Source organism: Danio aesculapii, chromosome 22 (assembly GCF_903798145.1).
Source record: "Danio aesculapii chromosome 22, fDanAes4.1, whole genome shotgun sequence".
Lineage (NCBI taxonomy): Eukaryota > Metazoa > Chordata > Actinopteri > Cypriniformes > Danionidae > Danio > Danio aesculapii.
Window position 1 is genome coordinate 38,375,293 of NC_079456.1, and position 24,073 is coordinate 38,399,365.

Genomic DNA, 24,073 nt, shown 5'->3' on the forward strand with positions numbered 1-24,073 from the left:
ATTGGACTTCACCTGTGCTCAATTCATTCATACACCTGTCTATTAATGTCTCAGGGTTGACAGTTCATGTCAAAGCACAAACCAAGCATGAAGACAAAGGAATTGTCTGTAGACCTCCGAGATAGGATTGTCTAGAGGCGCAAGGCTGGGGAAGGTTACAGAAACATTTCTGCTGCTATGAAAGCTCCAATGAGCACAGCGGCCTCCATCATCCGTAAGTGGAAGATGTCTGAACCACCAGGACTCTTCCGGCCATCTAAGCTGAGTGATCGCAGGAGAAGGGCCTTAGTCAGGGAGGTGATCAATAATCCGATGGTCACTCTGTCTGAGCTCCAGTGTTCTTCTGTGGAGAGAGGAGAACCTTACAGAAGGACAACCATCTGTGCAGCAATCCACCAATCAGGCCTGTATGGTAGAGTGGCCAGACTGAAGACACTCCCCGCCTGGAGTTTGCCAGAAGGCATCTGAAGGACTCTCAGACCATCAGAAACTAAACTCTCTGCTCTGATGAGACTCAAACTGAACTCTCTGGAGTGAACGCCAGGCGTTACGTTTGGAGAAAACCAGGCAGCGCTCATCACCAGGCTAATAGCATCCCTACAGTGAAGCATGGTGGTGGCAGCATCATGCTGTGGGGATGTTTTTCAGCAGCAGGAACTGGAAGACTAGTCAGGATAGAGGGAAAGATGAATGCAGGAATGTACAGAGACATCCTGAATGAAGACCTGCTTCAGAGTGCTCTTGACCTCAGACTGGGGCGACGGTTCATCTTCCAGCAGGACAATGACCCAAAGCACACCGCCAAAATATCAATGGTCCATGAGTGGCCCAGCCGGAGCCCATACCTAAATCCTATTGAACATCTCTGGAGAGATCTGAAAATGGCTGTACAACCGTTGCTTCCATCCAACCTGATAGAGCTTGAGAGGTACTGCAAAGAGTAATGGGCCAAAATTCCCTAAGACAGGTTGTGCCAAGCTTGTGGCATCATATTCAGAAAGACTTGAGTCTGTAATCGCTGCCAAAGGTGCATCAACATAAGGTGCATCAAAGCATTGAGCAAAGGCTGTCAATACTGATGTACATGTGGTCCTTCAGCTTTATTATTTGTAATAAATTTGCAACAATTTTAAAAACTCTTTGTTTACATTGTCATTATGGGGGATTGTGTGTAGAATGTTGAGGAAATAAATGAGTTTAATCCATTTTGGAATAAGGCTGTAAAACATAACCCAATGTGGAAAAAGTGATGAACCCTTTCCGGATGCACTGTAGTATATGAGTGTAGCACTTTATACAATGTACATTTTGTATGAGCAGGCAAATAATGAAGTATATTTACACTAAAATCTCTCTCTCAAACAATCTTGTTATTGAGATGTAACAGAAATACGACAATATAAGAACACAATTGTATTTACATATTTTTTATATGGGGAAAAAGGCAAGGCATTCTAGTTAATCACCATAAAAGCCCAGAGAGAAAGATAAAAACCCAAGCCAGTGTGTGTTCTAATTGCTTTCATTTCAGGTAACTTGACTTTCCACACACACTCAAGCAATTACAGGTAGAGAAAGAGGTGGTTGCAAATATCCTTTCATTGTTTCTATCTCGTCTCACACTACAGGGTGGTCTAGCACTTTCCATGTTCTCCACTAAAATGTGCCATTTAAAAGGCCAAGTGGCTTTATATTAGCCGCAGGCCATCTCCCCGGGCGGAAAGGGCACATCTTCACATTTTTAAAGAGATGTTTTCAATTAAATCAGTATTGGAGAGAGCATATGCTAATGCCATGAATATTTAATGTATGTTCTGAGAAATAGTTAAGACCCCTCTGGTCACAAGACTCTTTTTTTTCCACACACAATCAGTACGAGGAGATGGAAAAAAAGTAGAAGGGGAACTAGAAGAAGACGTCGACAGCTCTTGGGCAGAGCGGAGGGGAGCGAAGATAAAGGACTGGAGAGTGGGGAGAGATAACTTGGGCTTTTAAAAGCTGCTTTTCCTTCTCTGTCTCTCCCGTCCTTTCTTTCACAGACTAAACTCATTCTGTCCTGAGGCGCATGGGTCTGGCGTGTTAAAGAGCCGGGTGATACTAGATGAAGGGTTTGAGGCGGAATCTGACGGGAATGCCAACAACCCCTTCTGTTATCACCTGCCACCTCAAGCATCCTTTTTAGGGCAGGAGGCAAATTTAGGAAGCTATCTGAGTGACAAGTGAATATCTGTTACCGAATATAGTGCTTGAGCGGTGTCATCAGCCTGCGGATTGTACAGTACGTTATCTTCAGCTTAACAGAATAGTTTCAAAGTCATTCCAGTGGGGTTCAGGTCACGGTATCGTGACGGGGTGCTAGGACAGAAGTGAAGCATCAATCCTTAGAGAATACATATTGAAAAGGGATTAAAGCGTCCCTGGGAGGCTGTGAATTAGAAAGGGGCGTAGGGTCCATATTTTGCCAGAGGAAGTCAAGGACAGGTTATGCAGACAGGCTGTGGGCCTATTAAGTTGCCAGGTATGTCACGATATCCCCGGACCTCAAGGACACGCTGCATGGTGGATGTTTAAAAACATGCAATCAAAAGTGTTGTTCAGAATCAGCCCACATAACATGAGGAAATATTAAAATAAATCAATCACTGAGTGTTGTCTTGCTAGGTTTTATAAGGCACATCATTTTAAATGGTGGAAATTATATCGTTTTTTAAGGTGTAGCATGTTCTTTAGGATTGTATATAGGATAGTACTAGTGGCTGAACTTGATATTGTAGTTTTAATTCAAAATATTGGCTGAGTTTTGTTTTTTAACCATGGTCCCTCCTTTTTTTAAAGCATGACTGGTTGACCAGCCTGGTTTTAGAGGGTTTTTGGCCATTTCCAGGCTTGTTTCCAGCCATTTTCAGCCTGGTCTTAGCTGTTCAGGCTGGAAAATGACCAGCTAAATCCAGCTAAAACCAGCTTGACCAGCTTGGGTTAAGCTGGACATAGCTGGTTTTGGCTGGGTTCCCAGCCTGGCTAGGCTGGTCAAGCTGGTTTTAGCTGGTCATTTTCCAGCCTGACCAGCTAAGACCAGGCTGGAAATGACTGGAAACCAGCCTGGAAATGTCCAAAACCCCTCTTAAACCAGGCTGGTCGACCAGCTAAAACCAACCAATGAGCCTAGTCTGGTTTAAGCTGTTTTTCTCAGTAGGGTACAGTTCTTTCAGTGGAAACGGTCATGATCCTGTGGGTCTCTACTTGGTATTTTTTGCCTTCTCTTGGAGGCATGCTAAAAAACCAACACATTCTGGAGGAATATGTCACAGAACACATTAGAAACAATTAAAATAAACAGGTTTTAATGGTTAAATTGATTTGTTTTATGATTTTACTGATAATCTTCTGAGATGGGTTCTGTTTTTCATTGACGATTGCTTTAAAATATAAGATTTCAAGTGTCATCAATGCAAGCTGAAGTGTTATTCAACAAGGCTTAAACCTGGGGTTTGGTGTAAAGCAAAGTAATACTGATTGTTGCTTTAGCGCCGCTAATGAGATACAGAGGGCGAAAAAAATGAATAAAAATCAATTGGCTTTAGAGCACAAGCAAATGATTTATTGCCGAATTAATAATTTATCAAGACCTTATAAAAGGTTTTGAAATATGGGGTAGGAAAGAAACAGCCACCAGGCTAGGGAAAATAAACTGTGACAGATTTACGAATGTAAACAAAGGACCAACTAATTTCAGCTTTCAAAAGGATCCCTCTGGAGCTGCTAGCTTACCAGCCCTTTATTAGTAGTTAGCATTGTGATTAGTTGCCTGTGTTGCTCACACTCGTGTAGGCCATGGAGGCCACAGTACTGAAAATAGTCATGCTGTACAAGACTGTCAAACCTAGCATTAGCTGTTAGCTGTATTGTGGAATATGGCAGCTGGTCCACCATAATAAACCAAGACCAAACTAGCTAGCTGATAGCCAAACCTTTTTCTTCATCAGTAGTTAGACTTATCATGGCATTCATACAGTATATCACTGTTCTCTAGAGATCTGAAGTGCTTCTAATATCCTCAATTGTACGTCTAACAACAAGTCATATTCTTTTGGATTTTGCCATTTTGGTGTAAACTCATCCAGGACTGAAGATGATGGCATAATTTAGTGGGGAAAATAAATAAATAACAGAAGTGTTTGGAATTGAATCTAACAGCTCAGATCATCTAACAACTAGCATGTTTCATATAGCAGCACAAGATGGATTTTCCAGCAGGGTAGACCTTTCTGTTGCTGTTTGTTCCACCAAATGACTGCCTGCACTGAGCCGTCACTATCCACGTGCTTGAGATTTTCCAAAGCAAGGCTAATGCCAACGTCTGTGACTTCTCAAGCTGAACTTTGCCCTTTTAAGGTACTCAGAAAATCCCTCCTAGCGTGGTAGCATTATCACTCTGCTCTTTTGCTGTCTCGCTTTCACTCTCTCTCTCTTTCTGTCCGCAGAGAAATTCAGACATCCTTGAGCTGTACGCTTCTGTTGGTCTCCCCGGCTGCTGCTTTGAGTTTTATTAAGAGTGACCTTCAATATGCCTCAGCTTTCTGCAGAATGTCGCTAGCAGCGCTAGGGCACCATGAGGTCCTCTGGCTCCGCAGACTGTCTCAACACGCCGCTTTCTTTCCCTCGCATTGTTTTGCTCGAGATGATTGAAATGGTTTGTGTAGAGATGACTGGGGTGAACGCAAGGTCCAGGAGTCTGGAATAGTTTTTGCTCCAATTGCGCATGTTTTCCATTTTCAGATGACACTGACAATAAGGTCTAGAATAGATCTAAACAAGATATAGTAGATGTGCACCACACTTTTATTTTTATTAGCAGAACTAGAGAACAGGGGTTATTGTATATTGTGGGGAAGGCATGGTACAGCAGGAGGGAAAATAATTGACAAAACACATATATGTATATATAACACATTTCTAAACTAAATAGTTTCAATATTTAATTTCTAATAACTGATTTATTTTCTCTTTGTCATGATGACAGTAAATAATATTAGACTAGATATTCTTCAAGACACTAGAATTCATCTTAAAGTGACATTTAAAGGCTAATCTAGGTTAATTAGGGTAAAGTTAGGGTAATTAGGCAAGTCATTGTATAACAGTGGTTTGTTCTGGAGACAATCCAACACTAATATTGCTGAAGGGGGCTAATAATATTGACCTTAAAATGGGTTTAAAACTATTAAAAACTGCTTTTATTCTAGCCGAAATAAAACAGATAAGACTTTCTCCAGAAGAACAAATATTAGAGGAAATACTGTGAAAATTTCCTAAATCTGTTAAACATCATTTGGGAAATGTTTGAAAGGAGAGAGGGCGAATAATTGAACCTTTGAGTTCCAGTTCCTGCCAATATCCAGCAACTACGCACAACCATTCAAGAGAAGTGGACCAACGTTCCACAGGCTCAAAAACAGCCTAACAACCAGCAATTATATCCTAGCAACCACCCAGAATACCCTTATAATCACAGTGCAGAACAACTGAACAATTACACAGCAAAACTGCTTTTCTCTTTCTCTACTTTAATGTATCTTTGTATTTTATTGTCTTTTATGTAACTGTACAACATTTGGTTCACTCTTGTAAATAGATGTCGATTTTATTTTAACTGGAATGCCTTCATGCGTTCATATTGACACCAATTACCGCTATAACAATCTGTGGTCACACTTTATTTTGATGGTCCATTTGTAAAATTTAAATTATTATTTTTTTAATAATAATTTTTAGGGGTTTTCACCTTTATTGGTTTAGGACAGTGGAGATTTTACAGACAGGAAAGTGTGGGGAGCAGAGATAAGGGATCGGCAAGGGACCTTGAGCCTGGAATTGAACTCTGGTCGCCGTAAACACCTCAGTGCTGTGTGTCGACGCACTAACCACTAGGCTATTGACGCCAACCCGATTGTTGAATTTAAGTTGCATTGCAACTAATTCTTATTAGATTATAAGTAGACTGTTGGGGTTAGGGTTAGTGTAAGCTGACATGTACTTGCAAAGTTTCTTCTAGTCAGTTAAATGTGTGTTGAAGGAGCAGAATCAGCAGATATTAAGCAGATAGTCTACTAATAATCAAATGGACCATCAAAATAAAGTCTTACCAAATCTGTTTAATTTATTTGCATATTTTGATATTTTTTCATATTCTAAATAAAACGAAAGGATTCAGAAATCGAACGTTCTTTTCACCCCAACGCAATTTAATAGGGCACTATAACAACTTAAGTCTTATGTTTGCTTAATTATTGCAGGCTAAGGCTATACTTCTCACCTTGTATTGAATCTTTTCTAAAACATACAGTATAGTGTAAAAGCATGTTTATTACTGATGAAAATAAAACACAATTATATTGTAATTGACCAAATCACATCATAAAAGGTACACATACAGTAACGTCCTATTTAGTATTGTGAAAAGACGAAACTGAAAATCTATAGTTAAAGCACCACCTCCATCAAAAGCTGCAGGTGCACCTACTACAGCCGCGGCGACAGCAAGAACGGTGGCAGAGGGAACATATTGAAGTGGTGACATCTGTATGTCCAGAATATTATTAACTCTAAGAGTGTAGTAACCACATAGAATTATTTGTCCTAACAAGCTCCAAAAATCTCCTAGCAACTAAAGCTATGTTTACACCTCAACAATGTAGCCTTTTCATTGCATTTAGAAAAAGTTTCGGCCCTTCCAGCCGCAACCCAGTACTGGGAAACACCCATACACACTCATTCACACACACTCACTTACTACGGCCAATTTAGTTCATCAATTCCGCTATAGCGCATGTGGTTGGACTGTGGGAGAAACCGGAGCACCCGGAGGAAACCCACACCAACACGGGGAGAACATGCAAACTCCACACAGAAATGCCAACTGACCCAGCCGGGATTAGAACCAGTGACCTTCTTGCTGTGAGGAGACAGTGCTAACCACTAAGCCACTATGCCACCCCAAAATGTATCTTTGTAATGCGTTTTTTTTTTTCAGTCCCAAAATAATGACGTTGTCTTGTACACAAACAGGCAGATCAAATCAAGCATTTTGGCTGTAAACACTGTGTAAATGGCCCCTTAATAAACCAATATAAACTATGTAGACCACCTTAAAACTGTCTTAGCAACCACCAAAAATCTAGACTTAAGGATTTTGCCACACAATAAAAAGATACACCCAACCATTGGTTTGTGTATATGATTGAATTATACTAGAAGCAATATAGACCATACATGTCAGTATATATCATTACCAGATCCAAAAGAGACTTTAATATAGGCATAATAGCTTAGTAAAACAATCATAACTGCATAAAATACAGTATATTAAAGATACTGTACATCTTAACAACAATGTATTCATCTTCGCACCTACCAGGCTCAGTCCTTCAAGAGAATGTCAGCAGTCTATTTTTGCCCATTGCAAGTCATTCCAAATGCTGTGCTGAAACATTTTCGGTGACCCCGAGGCCTCGCCAAAGTGATTTCCTCTCTTTATAGAGGCCAAAAAAACTCTGATAAGCCTGATGCTAATACGTTTACTTCTCAACCCTATTTCAGATTTCCAGAGGGTTGGTTTCTCCAAGGCGGCATTTCCAAGGCCACAATAGATAAGAGCGCTAAAAGTGTTTATCCTTTTAGTAATCCAGCCTCAATATAAGTCTATCCAGAGGTGCGAGTGACATTAGACACACTGCCAAAACCCTGCCTTCACACTCCCAATTGTTATCCCACTGACTTTTTGCATTGCTAATTCTTAGCACGAGCTAATTCTTCACATACGTTGCCTGTCTTGTACTACCATAAAGCCATATAACCATTAATTACCTAATCAACTTTACCTTGTCAGGTCTAAATTGGATATGTTCATTTATTCAAGCTAATCGCTAGGCAACTGATCACTGTGAGCTTATTCAAGGACATCAAGCACTAAAGCAACAGTGGCTATAGAGGCCATCGGAAATGTAGAAGTCATTGTCTTCGCTTCTCAATGTTTACCAGGCAAGAGTGACTCATGAAGGCTGTCAATGCGTAAGACTGATCTCTCAAGAGAATAATGAGAATTTGGAGGCTGCGGGTGATGATACGAAACTTCAAGGTTGGTTTGCCATTCAAATCGACAACACAGTGTTGAATGCGGCTTGAAATCATTTTCTGAATCGATATTTCGTGTTGTTTTGTATGTATGTACAATGTAAACATATTTAGATTAAGATGTGTTTACTTGAGAAGCGAGGTTTAGTAAGATAATCCTTGTTTTTAAAAGGGAAGTATTGCATGGGAACCGATAGTGACGGAAATGGCAAACCATGTTAAAGAATTATGTTGAACTTCATTATGTGAATTCAATGAACTAAATTGGCCGTTTTGCATGTGTGTGACTGAATGTGTATAGATGTTTCCTATGGAGTCAGATCAGTCTCAAAAACAATACATTTACTAAATAAAAATCATACATCCACAACACAATTCGCAATTACAAAATCCAATTCGTAACTTCAAAACACAATTTATAAATATAAAAATCCAATTCGTAACTTCAAAACACAATTTATAAATATAAAAATCCAATAAGTACATTCAAAACACTAGTCTTAAATTCCCAAATACAATAAGTAAATTCAAAACACTAGTCTTAAATTCACAAAAACAATAAGTAAATTCAAATCACTAGTCTTAAATTCACAAATACAATAAGTAAATTCAAATCATTCAAAAATTAACAAATCCAATTTGGAAATTCCAATTTATAAGTTAAAAACATGATTCATAAATACACAAATTCAATTCGTAGGTTCAAAACACGTTAAAAAATACACAAATCCAAATCCAAAAAAAGTTGGCAAACAATATTTCAGATTGTTGCTTGAAATATCTCGAATTGTGTGTTCACACATGTACACATTGAATTTTATAAATGTGAATTGTGCTGTTCATGTATGAATTTTCTGTTTTTTTTTTTTTGTAATTTGAGACTGATCTGGCTCTATAGTTTTCTAGTAGTGGGTTGTAGCTGGAAAGACATCCGCTGCATAAAACATATGCTGGATAAGCTGGCGTGTTTTTCCACTGTGGTGACCTAAAGGTGATTAGGGACTAAGCCGACGGAAAATTAATGAATGAATAAACTCTGACATAGCAAACATTACACTAGATAAATATACTCTAGAAACTAGAAAATACTTAAATGCTAATAAAGTTAATTATATCATCTCGCAGTTATAAGAAGTTTGGTTAATGGTTAGCAGCGCAGGTATCTCCACCATGTGAAAAATAAAAATACAATAGTAATTCATAGTAAATAGTGTTTTTGAAGCATACTATAGTCAATTACTTTATTAATCGGTTGTGGTATTTTTATACTTGCTGTGTTAATACAACAACTACTATATATAAAAATATACCCAACACTGTAGTAAAAACTTAAGTATGCTACAGTATTATTACTGTTTATCAGTTGACTGTTGTCAGGTAATACTACTTTATGCTGTAGTGTTTGTTAATAATGTTATGTATGTATATATATATATATATATATACATATATATATATATATATATATATATATATATATATATATATATATATATATATATATATATATATATATATATATATATATATATACATACATATATATGCACACACACACACACACACACTTTATTATTGTGCGATTTAAAAACACTCTAGTATTTAATATAAATCACTATAATATTTGTTCGATAACTGTAATTAGACACTGTAGAATTATAATTAGCTACATTATATGTTGTCATCTACTTTCTGTTTAACATTTCTCTTGTATAAGTTGTTCTAATGTAGCATGTATTACACTGTTTTCATGTAAGTGTGCTCTGAAATTAAGTTTTGCTGTTTGGTCAATTGTTTTTTAAACTCCAGAAACAGCACTAAACCTTCAATTAACTTCTCAAATCTGCCATTGAACATCTATGTGTATAAATACCGATGTTCTTACGTTCATTATGCATTTCTTATGCTCACAACGCACTTTATGGGATGATAAACAACTGTAATGCATCGTCCTGAATCATCTCATCAAAACACATTATTGAACATCCACCTCAGAATGAGTCCCGGTTTCCTTTTGCATAGGATTTCAATTTTTTTTCCCCCCAGCCTGCTCGCTCCCAATGTTTACCATCTCGGAAAAGGCTCGAAACACGAAGATGCTCATTTGCCAGATTGAAGAACACTAGAAATGATTGCAGAATGCTCATGATTAGGGGTCAAATAGCAGCTTAATGACTTTCAAGTGGCAAAGCCTTATGGGATTGAATATGAGGCCAGATGAATCCTGATTGATTCTCTATCATCCTGTCACGACCGGTGTCTCTGTGTCGTGTTCATTGGATTGAATTTATTTCTCCAAATGATGTAATTTTACGAGACTGGGACGAAAAAAAGAAAATTACATCATACTAATAGCGCTGTTACAGTGAGGCCAAGTGCATTACAAGACTGAAAATCTCACCCTGTTGACATTACAACACTCAGTTTTATGATTTCTATTGAACTGGTATGTGTTTTACACTCAAAAAAAGCAATGAAAGGGCTCATTTTATTGCAAGTCAATAGACAAAATTAGTTTAGATGTTTCACATAGTATATAAAAGTCTACTTAAGATTGGATTGACAAAAATGTAACTTAACAGCAGGGTGAACAGGGCCTAAAAGAGTTGTCAATAGATTTATTTTCAGTGACCTGATACTGCGCTTGTGTTCAGATGAATAGCCAAACGAAACAAGCTGCAGTGTTGAAAATACCCATATTTGTATGGACAAGGTCTTACACTGTGTCATAACTACACACGTCAAGATTTAAGCAACAAGAAATTTGTCTGTCTGCACCAAATGCGACAGGACAGAAACATTTAAATACTATATGCATTCATTTAAATATCAGCCACTGCACTTCCTACAAAATGCTAAGGGTTGTAATCTAATTAATACATACTAAACCGAATTAATATAATTAATAAATGCTGAGTACTGATGTTGATCAGACGTTCACTTTCAAACCTTTAGCTTTTTTTGCAAGATCTGAGGTAAACAATCTGCTGCTGCTTTCAGTACGGCAATAAATGTCACGTAAAAGGGTGTTCAAAGTCACATTGGTAGCATTTAACACTTAATAGCGCACATAATCAGTACCTGAGGTGATCGTAGTCATAGTAGTTTATGCTGTTGTTTTCCGTCATGGAAATAGAAACAGTCACATATAATATAACATATAATGGTATTTAAACTCACATTGGCAGCATTTAACACTGAATAACGCACATAATCAGTACCTGAGGTGATCATAGTCATGGAAATAGAAACTGTCACATATAATATAGCATATAATGGTATTTAAACTCACATTAGCAGCATTCAGCACAGAATAACGCACATAATCAGTACCTGAGGTGATCATTATCATAGTAGTTTATGCTGTTATTTTGGCGCGTTTCTAATATAAAAATTTCACCTATCGCTGTTGCAGATGGTTAGGACGAAAGCTTGTTTTAACATGAAAAAGAAGATACCATTTAGCACATGTCGTGTTGTTAGTGTAACCCCACTGGTCCTACATTACCCAACCCGCTCCGAGCTGGAATCGAACCGGCAACTCACCATGACCTCTAGTGTCTGTTGCTAGAGCACCTTTTCAGGTTCAGAGGAGTGAGGTTTACCTGTACAGCACTTTAATAGCTGGCCTCTGTTCTACTTACCCCTCTAAGGCCCAATCCCAATTCTATGTTTGCACCCCTTCCCCTTTCCCTTGGCCCTTGAAACAGAGTGTGAAAGCAAAGGGCTTCAAAATTTACCCCTGAGAAACATTAAACATCACTTGGGGAAAATATATAGTTCCTGAAAACTGCAACATCATGGTTTACAGTGCAGCTATAGGAGTAGCTTAACTATAATTTATCTTAGCAGAATTAGCATGTAGCAATAAGCTACAGTTCTCCAGCAATCTCTTCCGAGACAGACACACGTCTCTGCAGGAGCGCCAGGTAATTATCTCAATAGGTGCGCTTAAAGCCATCTCCTCATCTCCTGGTCTTGGGGAGAGCAGGAGGATTACTATTTCCCATCTCTCCGAGGGGACAAGAGGGAGGTGAGCGGCGTCTGCACGGACCCCGGGGAACGAGATGGCAAAAATCGCGACTCTGTAAAAGCTCCTTTCCACGGTTGAACGAGCACACACCGTTTCATTGTCCCGGGCCCTCGAGCTTCATAAATCCACTGGTATCTCTGGAGAGCAGCCAGGAATGCTGTACTACTCACTTTAGCTGGGATTCGGCTTGTTCCTCTCGGCACCGGCCATTATGTCCGATATGAATGTTTGTGACCTGAGGATGCCACGAATACAATAGACGGGGAGAAAAACAGCGTGGTGTCCGGAGCCCGAGTCAGGATTGAGCTCAATAAAGTGAGCCCACCTGCTGGAGGAAGGATATGAGTGTGTGTTTTTAGTGTCTATTGAGTCTATAGACGTAAACACTCGCTTCAGGTGATTGAATGGCGAATGGTGTTTCTGGATTCATATTCTGAATAGAAAGAAACGCTGATGGACATCATATTTGCTGAGTAAAGTGAAAATATTTGAACATTCATATCAAAGTCTATTTGCTTGGGGAAAAAATGGTGCATGATGGGGCACAGAGCGTATTTATCCATCCTTAAAATAGCGGATTCAGACACCCTCTTAATGATCACACTGAGCTTTAGACTTTGCGCTTAGATCTCTACAATAGAGCCCTAAATGAGTGAAACTGACCAACATTTAAAGATTATTCGGGAAGCTCAATAGTATTCCTTCCTTCTCACTATCATTTAAATAGACAGCAAATAATTACAGGAAAGTAATTTGAAAAAGTATGATGATGATTAGATATCTAACCCGACAGAAATGCTGTAAATGATGTCTTTATCTGAAATTAAATGCTTTTATATGTAGTGAGAATGGAAATAAACTCTTATTGCGTATTCATTTTTAGTGTGTATTATTAAATTGTGCTCCTTTCAGTTTATTCATATTGTGGAAAACACATGGAGACATTTACTGGATTCATTTCACTCCATGCTTTCATTAATAGTGAGTAAAGGGTTTTTATGCAAAGCCAAGAGTTGAAGTCAGCACAGTGATGAATGAGAACCACTCCAAGGTAAATGTGTCAAGGTGATTGGATGATCAAGTGTGCAGGGCAGACTTTTGCTATCGGACATGGATGTGAATACTTATGTTACACAATCATATTAGTTATGCAACAGAAGTCCATCTCAGGGACTCTTGACACAATTTTGGCTGGCAGCTTCGAGGACGATGCTTGGTTTCGTGATTTTTCCAAGATGCAACAGCCACCTGAGGGCAACTTCTGCAGGAAGACTACTGGATGGCCATATTTCTCTGGATAAAACGATTGAGAAATCATCCCTGGAATCATGTTTTGCTGGTGATGGATGAATTTATGAGTTGCTGGAAATGTGTCTTCACCATTTTGTGTTGTGCCAGAGGGCTGATGAAATCTAAAATATTAAACATGACAAATGTTCAGTTGGCAAAGTTGGGTTTTGGAGGGCCAAAAAGATGAAGAATCTGATCATTTTTGGTTTCAGTGTTAGTTTAACTTGTATAACTTATACAAAAAACCATTGTTAATATTTGAGAAAACTTACATTTATAATAAGGACCGTCTGTAATCTCATTATAAGTCATACTCTTGTGTACATGTATGATAGAATACTTTAGTAAATTTTCTTCTACAACATTTAATTTAATGTGTTAATATTAAATAGTAAAACAACTAGAGAATGTACTACAAAAAATTCTTTCACAACAACATTTTTAGGGTTTAGGGTTATATAAATAACCATAATAAATATGTTCAGAATTATGTTCTCACTGGCAACAATTATATACAGTATCTCAACACATAATGTCCACAAGAGTGTACTATAAAGACAGCTTAATTGCATGGAGTCAGATCAGTCTCAAAAATAATACAATTACAAAATAAAATTCATACATCTACAACACAATTCACATTTACAAATTTACAAATTCACAAGTTCCAAACACAATTCATAAATACACAAATCCAATTCATAAATTCAAAACACAACTCATAAATATTTGTAAACACAATTTGTGAATCCACAAGAAAAAAAAAAATATAAATGTTTTCACAAAATGAATTGGATTTGCATTTTTCAACCATGTTTTGGATTTGCAAGTTGGATTTTGTCAATGTGAACTGTGTTGTGGATGAGTTTATTTAGTAAATGTATTATTTCTGAGACCGATCTGATATGGAGCCAGATCAGTCTCAAAAACAATACATTTACAAAATGAACATTCATACATGCACAGCATAACTCACATTTACAAAATCCAATTCATAAATTTGTAAACACACAATTTGCAAAGTAAAATTCATTAATATTTTCACTAAATGAATTGGATTTGCATAATTTTTAAATGTGTTTTGAATTTATGAATTTGATTTGTGCATTTATACACCGTGTTTTAAATTTCCCTGGTACAATCAAAACACTGCTTCTCCTTTGATTTGACAATTTGATTTGAGCATTTATTCTTCTCCTGTGCATATTGTTCACAATCACAGCGTTTTTACTGACACCAATTTCTGAACTTTATTCTGATTTATTATGTCTGAGAGATTACTGTAAATACACAGCACTGACAATGTATTTAAATTAAGTTTACATGCATATTTAAAGCGTAGTGCACATATAAATACCACTTTATAAACCATAGACTATTAAACAAACAGTTGGACGCGTCGACGTCAGTACTATGCAAATTGATGCATGACAATCTAAAGATATTTAGCGACATTTGAAACAGAGATTAGCGCCTTTCCATTGAAAATAGATGGCAACACTGCAACTTAACCACCAACGATCACAAGTTTAGTGTGAGAATGGTAAATATCACAAGTTATTGTCAGCTATCACAAATGTAGTGTCAGAAACGTGTATAAAACATATCATATCGACTTATTTCTTAAACTAATGCCATCTATGCGACTGTTCATTATTATTATTTATCTGAACTCTTTAATAAAATCAGCGATACTCACTGTTTCTTTTAAAACAATAAAACAGCAGCCGTACATTTAAAGTTAGCACATCATTTGTTTCGGCTAAACGATGAACTGTTCCTAAAAAGCACCTAAACTAAGTTGTGATGTATGGTTGCTGCAGAAAAACCCCTGCAATCTCTGCGTACTGTAATTTACACATAATAAAACCATATTCTCGCTTCTACCGTGGATACAAAATGTGATTTTTTCATCCACAGAATAAGTCAGTTTGAAGGGCTTTTGCTTCAGGGTTTACCTTGACGGAGAGTTGATGAACCCGGCTACCACTACTGACTGACCTCAACTTTTCTTCAATCCCTCCAGGTGAGTAAGACCCAAAGACACTGCTGCTCTGACTGTACATGCTGTATTTATCATGGTTAGTATTCTGCGTAGCCTGTCCATGTTCCTCAAAACCCATTTCCCAGATTATGACTGGCCTATTTGTGAACCCGTTGGAGTTATGCTCTCGCCTCCGCTCATTGATATGCCCTACCTGTCTGTGTGTTGAATTATGTACTTCAGCTGTATTTCTCCTTGCAATGGCGCAATAGTCCGGTGAAGATGGATTAAAATATATACAAGTTAATCCTATCAGAACCGTCACTATGCTGAATAATAATGATGAGAAAATCAAATAAATAAAAAGACCCTTGACTCTGAAGTGCAATCATCTAAGTAAAGAAAAACACAGCTCTACAGTGTCTGTTTTCATTGTGCAAATTGGTTGGAAATATTATTAAGGAGCCTGCAGTGATCTCCGACGCTGTAAAAATAATAACTCCAGCCATGGTGTGTGTGTCTGACCTTATTTACTGCATTCAATAGAACAAATAAAAAAAAATAAGGAGAAACAGCTCAATATCGACAAGCCCCGTGAGTCAGCACTAACACCTGTATGTCTTAAATGCACGGCAAATAAAACCAAAGCATGCCGAAGATATACAGTTATTAAAATGGAGTTATTCTCGGATAATACGGCGCATTGCGATGCATTATAGAATCCCATTCTGCTCCATTAGTTACAGTATAGAAGCTCAGAAACTGTTTACATAAGCTGCATTTAAAATGCATGAATGACCTTGCATTAGAAATATTCTACAAAACATGTTTTTTACTCTTTAAGCTAAATATTTAATGTTCAGTAGTGGTGCTCAGTGGTTAGCACTGTCGCATCACAGCAAGAAGGTTTCTGGTTCGAGTGCCAGTTAGGTCAGTCACTTTTCTGTGTGGAGTTTGCATGTTCTCCCCGTGTTGGTGTGGGTTTCCTCCAGGTGCTCCAGTTTCCCCCACAGTCCAAACACATGCGCTATAGGGGAATTATAGGTGAATTGTCCTGAGTTAAAATCCCGGACAAGCCCCCAATTATGTTACGACCCTTACGACTCGTGATCCTAAGACAACATAGCATAAATAAACAACGGCCAAAGGGCTCCAACTAAATCATTTATTAACAACATAACCAGCAAAACAATCCAACATGGCTACAGTTGGAGAGCTCGAACAACATAATAACAACCAAACAAACCTAAAGTAGGGTGGAACTCCCCACTCTAAAAGGAAAGTATGAAGGAGAACACACAACAATCGCCTCACATCGAGAAGGTCGCTGGTTTGAGTCCCGGCTGGGTCAGCTGAAGTTTCTGTGTGGAGTTTGCATGTTCTCCCCGTGTTCGTGTAGGTTTCCTCCGGGTGCTCCGGTTTCCCCCACAAGCCCAAAGACATGCGCTATAGGTGGATTATAGGTGAATTGTCCTGAGATAAAATCCCGGACGAGCACCCAATTATGTTACGACCCTTACGACTCGTGATCCATAACATAAGACAACATAACATAAATAAACAATGGCCAAAGTGCTCCAACTAAATAATTTATTAACAACATAACCAGCAAAACAATCCAACATGGCGACAGTTGGAGAGCTCGAACAACATAATAACAACCAAACAAACCTAAAGCAGGGTGGAACTCCCGCTCGAAGTGAATATCAAACGGAAAGTACGAAGGAGAACACAACAATAAAGCCGTCAGAAACTGTGGTGGCGTGGACGTATTTGTGTGAATGTGAGAGTGTATGGGTGTTTCCCAGTACTGGGTTGTGGCTGGAAGATCATTCGCTGTGTAAAACACATGCCGGAATAGTTAGTGGTTCCTTCAGCTTTGGTGACCCCTGATAAATAAGAAACTAAGCGTAAGGAAAATTAATTAATTAATGTTTAGTAATGGATATCGTTTTGCTTTAGATTACTGCCCGATTCACACGGTGGATACTTGACGAAGGCGATCGACACTTGACACATGGTGATCGTCATAGCAGCACCAGCCAATGAAGTAAGTCCTCAATCGGCTACTGTCTGAGATGGGGTATTTGCATAAAGTGATCTGATTGGCTGACGCTTCCATGGGCACTTAAAAAGTTGAGAAATTCCCAACTTCTGCACTGAGCAACGCCACTGAAGCAGCGCCGACGGACTCACGATTCAGTTCGGCAACGCTTGACGGTCACCCATTCAAAGTGAAGATTGACCAACACTGTAGTCAGACCAGTGCAGTTTGATTCATTAATCTGTTCATTTTTAATTCGTTACACTTTATAATAATGAATCATATAATTCATTCATATAATAACTCCTAATTTGCATTGTTTACACGTTAGTGTACAGATTACAATGATCCGCATTCAAACGAATCCCTCAAAGTCACTAAAAAACATTGTAATATTCATGCCAGGCCAGTAGATGGCAATATCATTTTGTAAAGACATAATATAGGCCTGTATAGATTCAGTCCAGGGTCTGGGCGCAGTGGGTAGCACAATCGCCTCACACCAAGAAGGTCGCTGGTTTGAACCCCCGGCTGGGTCAATTGACGTTTCTGTGTGGAGTTTGCATGTTCTCCCTGTGTTCATTCACTCACTCCTAGCTAATTTTCAGATTTTCAGATTTTAATATGTGCACCTTTACCAATAGGTAACATTTTAAGCACAGCTTCTCTCCTGTATTTCAGAGCAGCTGGATGTTTATGCAACAGCAAATCAACACCAACACAAACTTCTCCTGAGCCAAAGTGTATCATTAACCCACAGACCCCAATCTGAATCATATTTTTTCCCTTTGATCAGCCGCGCGACTCCACACCACGCAAGCTAGCCGGTCATCTCAGTGACCAAAGACTGGGGTCAGAGAGTAATGACTAGCTTCAAGTGAAGATATCCGGGTAAACAGGTCTGACCCTATAAACTTGACACTCATGATGAGTGGGAGGAGAGCAAGTCAAGCAGAGCGCGATCAGAGAGAGGCAGGGACGAATGATTCAAAATTAGTCAAAAGAGAGGTAGGCGGTAGAGACCATCTTAAAGAAAAAAAGGGTGGTCTTTTACCTCATAGTTGAAATGTGCAAGTACTTTACATAATAGAGGCTGTTTCAAACCAGCTTAATAGTATTAATCTGGGAAATACAGAAACGACGGTGTGATTTTCAGACATCAGTGTAGCACCTTTAGACTTGGAGCAGCACTATGAGTACCACTATATAGCTAGGTTCCACAGGGGTAGCTTAATGAAGGATGAGGAAGCTGATTTATCGCACAATAAACAATCTAAACAGCGATGGAGTTCTCCAATGAGGAAATAAAATTAAATGAAAGAAATGAGATGAAAAGAAGGGACATGAAAAGCTTCCAAATGAAATGAAATGGCACAATGTAAAGTAAATACACCCGTTCTGTCGATGTGCGGCTGTTCAGACAAATGCTCCAGTGCTTAATTGAGTCAGAGTTCAATATCAGTTCCTCAATGAGGTATACGAACCAAAGGCCCCAGTTAAATGTGACCCAATTCAGATTTTTTGCTCAAGTGACACAGATCAGATCTGTTCTATGATCGTGTAAACATGAAAAAGGCATGCATTCAGATATTCAGAGATGGGTTTCAGGCCTCCTTCATATGTGGAAATGAATCAGATATAAATCTGATGACAATGCGACTATCATGTAAACATCAGATTTACTGAGGCATTCCGATTTGTACGTCATTACACTTGCGACAATGTGGTACTTCTCCTTGGTTTAATGACGTAGAAGGAGGAGCGTGTGTGGAGACGCCGACATGGTAAACAACAACAACAGAGGGAACATGGAGGAGGACAGTGATCACAATTTGTTCCCATCAGACCTGAGATCTCTCGTACCCACACATTCCTCTGAATAGTGGAGGACACCATATATAAACCATAGGCGCAAGCTGCGATCTCGGTCTTTTCCTTTCCTTCCTCCTCAAAATCATTTTAAAGTTGGCTGAACTTCACAGAGGGGAAAGCAAGACAACTTCTTCCATCGTGGCTGGTGTGGCGCAGATGCTAGAACCTGCCTTTACACATACGCGACATCGTAAATTGTATGGCAAGTGTAAACACATGAATCAGATATGGGTCACAATTAAGAGAACGTGTAAATGGACAGGCAAAACAATCAGATATAGGCAACTAATCGGAATCAGGCATCAAGACCTGACAGTGTAAACGGGTCCAGACAGTCCAACAACAGTCAGGTTCCAAAGCACAATGCTTCTGCTCCTTGGATGTAGGTGCATTGAATAAATGGAATATTCCTACCGGTACAGATGAAATAGATGAATCTCCTTATCAGCTGGGTTAACGAACAACTCCGCTGATCAGCTCACACCGTAACAGATCCCGCAGCTGGCCACAGCACTTTCATGACTGTTACACTCACTGAGCCGGGCTCGCCATCAACAGAAGAAAAACTACACAGTGTAAAAAAAACAATGTTCAGTTCCTAACAATGTCCTGTAAGCAGACTCCACAGATATACTTAGATTGTGCCAAATTATTTCTCAAACATGTTGTAAAATTAATTAAACACTACAGAGGTAAAGTTGGTTTTATATCCGCACATTCGTTCATTTAGCAGTCTCTATATTTAGCGTGTTACTTTGAATATTCAATATGAATTAGCATGCAAGTATGACTTCAAAACAACATCAACACTATCGAATTGACTGTGATCGATGCTGTACTTTTATAGTCATTCGCTGCTAACATGATTTCCCTATTTATATCTTGCAAAGAATACTTTCCTGAAATGATATTATTAAGGAGAATGTCTGAATATCCCAATATAAAACCAAGTTTACCTCTATACACAACAATGTGAGTGTTAACAGCGTCACACAGCGCTTCCCTATTTTATTTTATTTATAACACATCTCCTTTTGCTAGATTTTTTTAAGGTTGGATGAAAATACCCAATTATACACTCAACTGAATTATATTATTCCCTCTTTAGATGAATATTCAGACGTTAGTATGTAGCTACACACAGCATACAATTAGCACATAGCTTAAAGTAACCATTGCTTGCGCTTAACACATGCAAGCACAGTAGCATCAGCGGGAACAATCCTAACAACATCGAAATGTCTCATAACTCTTATACCAAGAATGATTTAACTACTATATTTTTGGACCCCCCCCCCCCCTTGTTTTTTTGTTTTTTTTTTTAAGAAAATTATATTAATTTAACAATGAAAACTTAGCTTAGCTCCAGTTAATGATTAACGAAAGTAACTAGCTACCCATTTCTCACTCACCGGAGAATGATCAGTTCAGTCCATGTTTCAGGTGATGTTCGGAATAAGGATTCACTTATAAATTAAAATAAAGTAAAATACAGCACAATTCACCGGTTTACGCCAACTCAAAGCTCGACCACGTGCATGTTCTGGATCATCCATTGGCTGTGTCAAAAAAGGAAAGAAAAACCGGCTTTCTCTAAAGAAGTTAGAGTTAGAGACCCAGGTCACGTGACTAAAGTGTTTTGAAACACCTGGTCACGTGACTAAAGCAATTCAAAGCATCAACCAGTTCAGAAGCGCTTCGAGACCTGGCGAATCTGCGTTTGACAAACAGGGTCCAGAAACTCTTCTGTCTCATATAGCCTAGCGGAATGTGCATGTGCATGTTGTTACTGCGCTTCAAATGACTTTTGGGTTCGAATCCCGACTTGCACAAATACTCCGAATTCATGATTATATTTTAATCATGTTTCTGTTTTATAGTGTAGTCTAGATAGGATACAGCGGCTGATACGCCGTCAATTTACCATCATTTTTGAACCACTGTAAAACAATAATGAATATTTTACAGTACTGTGATGGTTGGGTTTAGGTTTTGGGTAGATGTTAATAAAATACAATGGGAAATTTATTGAATAATATAAATAATTCTTGTTAACTTCTGACCACAACCATGTCTGATCTAGCAACAGCCCTGCTTTATGACCAAAACAAGACATATTTATTCCCAAAGTGTTTATTCGGATGTCAGACCAATGTTGAAACAAAACCATACAAGAACAGAGCATTTCAAACTGATATTACAGCATTTCAAAACAGCTTCATCAGTCTGAATTCGAACCCAGTATCCCCACATGGTAGCCATGAAGCCTAACCACTCCACTAAATCGCTTACAGACCCTATCTTACAAAGTGGGCTTTAATACCTCAATTTGCTCAACTGTTCTGTGCTGAAGCTATTTCAGCGCAATACATAAAATGACCACTAGGTGTCACCGTAGAGTGGGGTTTCGAAACGTTTCGAAGCTTCGACACATTTGCTCCGACTGTTTCTGTGCTCCGACTGTGAAGTCACTTCGCCCACCACAACCTATAGGTGACCACACCGTTTGGTAAACCCATTTCTATAGGGGTTACACCAGCATCACCTCAGTTTAGTTTAGTGCTGTAAGCTAAAAAAACATTGTGATAGCTATGATACAGTTGCAGTAGTGGGCATTGAGTTGCAATAAAGTTGTCGTCACTGACAATATGTTCAGGAAATGATAAGAGTTTGTAATAAAGTTATTTACAAATGTTGTGTGTGTGTTTATGTGTGCCCTATATACATTTCTGGAGATCACGAATTGTGTTGCCAGAAGTACGTATGACTACATTTCGTCTATAAAACTAACGCTATAGTCAGCGCAATAGCCCAGTGGTTAGTGAGTTGACATATGGTGCAGTAGCACATCAGGGTGTCCTGAGTTCGAATCCCAGCTTGAGGACATTTGCCTATGCTCTCTCCAACGTTGCTTCCTGTCTCAATACTGTCCTATTTAATAAAGGCAAAAAGGCCAAAATTAAATCTTAAAAAAAACCTAACGCTATGGAAGTTCCTGTTCCTTTTCATCCTTATTAACTGACCACCTTTGTACCTTTGTTTTATCTTTGTATGCATGGCTTTAGCGCTGTTACCAGTTTGTCCAGTTAGCTCACCATGAATGTTGGTGAACTTGAGACGCAGAGAGGAGCTGACCGCGATGACGGGGTTAGAGTCTGCCGAAGAACGGTTCCAGAAGGCAGGTAAGACAAAAACAGAAGGCAAAAAATAAAATAAACAAGTAACTAACAGGGTGAGAATGTGGAGAAGTCTAAAAACGTGGTAAAAATCAGGCTGCCAGAAAGGCTTTTCTTTATCTGCATTGCAACACTAGTGGTTGGGATTAGGGAAGGATGAGGGTGGGTCAGTTGATCGGTCAGTCAGTCATTCAGTCAGTCGACAGCGGCCTCTAGTGGAGTTACATGAGAACAGCAGGCGCGAACGGCACTTGCAAGAGAAATTTGAGATCTGAAAACGCGTACACAGCGGCCTCTAGTGGATTTACATGAGAACAGCAGGCGCGAACGGCACTTGCAAGAGAAATTTGAGATCTGAAAACGCGTACACAGCGGCCTCTGGTGGATTCGTGAAAACAAAACCTGCAATAACAACACAGCTCCTCTGACATATTTGGTGCTTTCCAGAAGTGTATATAGCCGTACCTTTTCAGAATGAGCCTGTGTTGGATGAGTGTGTTTCCTACAGGTGGTTTGTGAAACCCACTCGCCTATGTGAGGCACACTCAGAATTGATGATGTTTTGAGGTTGTCGGGTGGCGCGGTGGGGGAGAGAAGAGGGGGTCTCGGCAAGTACTGCATTTGCCCTAAGTCACCTCATCAACAAATGAAGGGTGAGTCCTATGGATATGATTGATGACGGTGAAGAAGAGTGTGCAAGAAGCACCGAGGAAGATGGAAAAGGAAATGTGCTGTAAAAGAGACGGTTACCCACTGGCTCTCTCTCAGCACTCTTTGCTTCTTAAGTTCGCATCACATCGGTTGCCGTCTTAATTTTCAGTTGAGTCTCCAGAGCCCCCCATTTGTTTCTGTCTGGATGGAGTGCGGAGGCAGTGGAGCTGTTCCTCAAGCTGGGCTTCCTACGCCCGGCCGCCCCTGTCGGCTAGATTGATGCCCAGCCTCTGGAGGCCGCGGGATGAGCTAATGACGGCTGCTGGGAGATCGGCAGGACCCACCCACTCCTGCTCCCAATCGTAACTAATGCCCTCTGTGATCTTCCTCTTCACTTCATATCTTCCCGCAGGAAAAGCCACCCAAACATGGGAGCAAATATACAACTGAGAATATTTTGGGTTTAGGGTGTCAAGGTTTATTTGAGATGTGTTTGCCAAAAATAGGAGCATGAGGTGAACGCTGGAAGTGGAGTTTTGTTTTGAAGGTCTCCTACAATCAATACGAGCATCCAACATTCATTCATTCATTTTCTTTTCAGCTTAGTCCCTTTATTAATCTGGGGCCACCACAGTGGAATGAACCGCCAACTTATCCAGCATATGTTTTACACAGTGGATGCTCCTTCAGCTGCAACCCAACACTGGGAAACACCCATACACTCATTCACACTCATACACTATGGAGAATTTAGCTTAGTCAATTCCCCTATACCACATGTGTTTGGACTGTGGGGGAAACCGGAGCACCCGGAGGAAACCCACGCCAACACGAGGGAGAACATGCAAACTCCACACAGAAACGTCAACTGACCCAGCCGAGGCTCTTCTTGC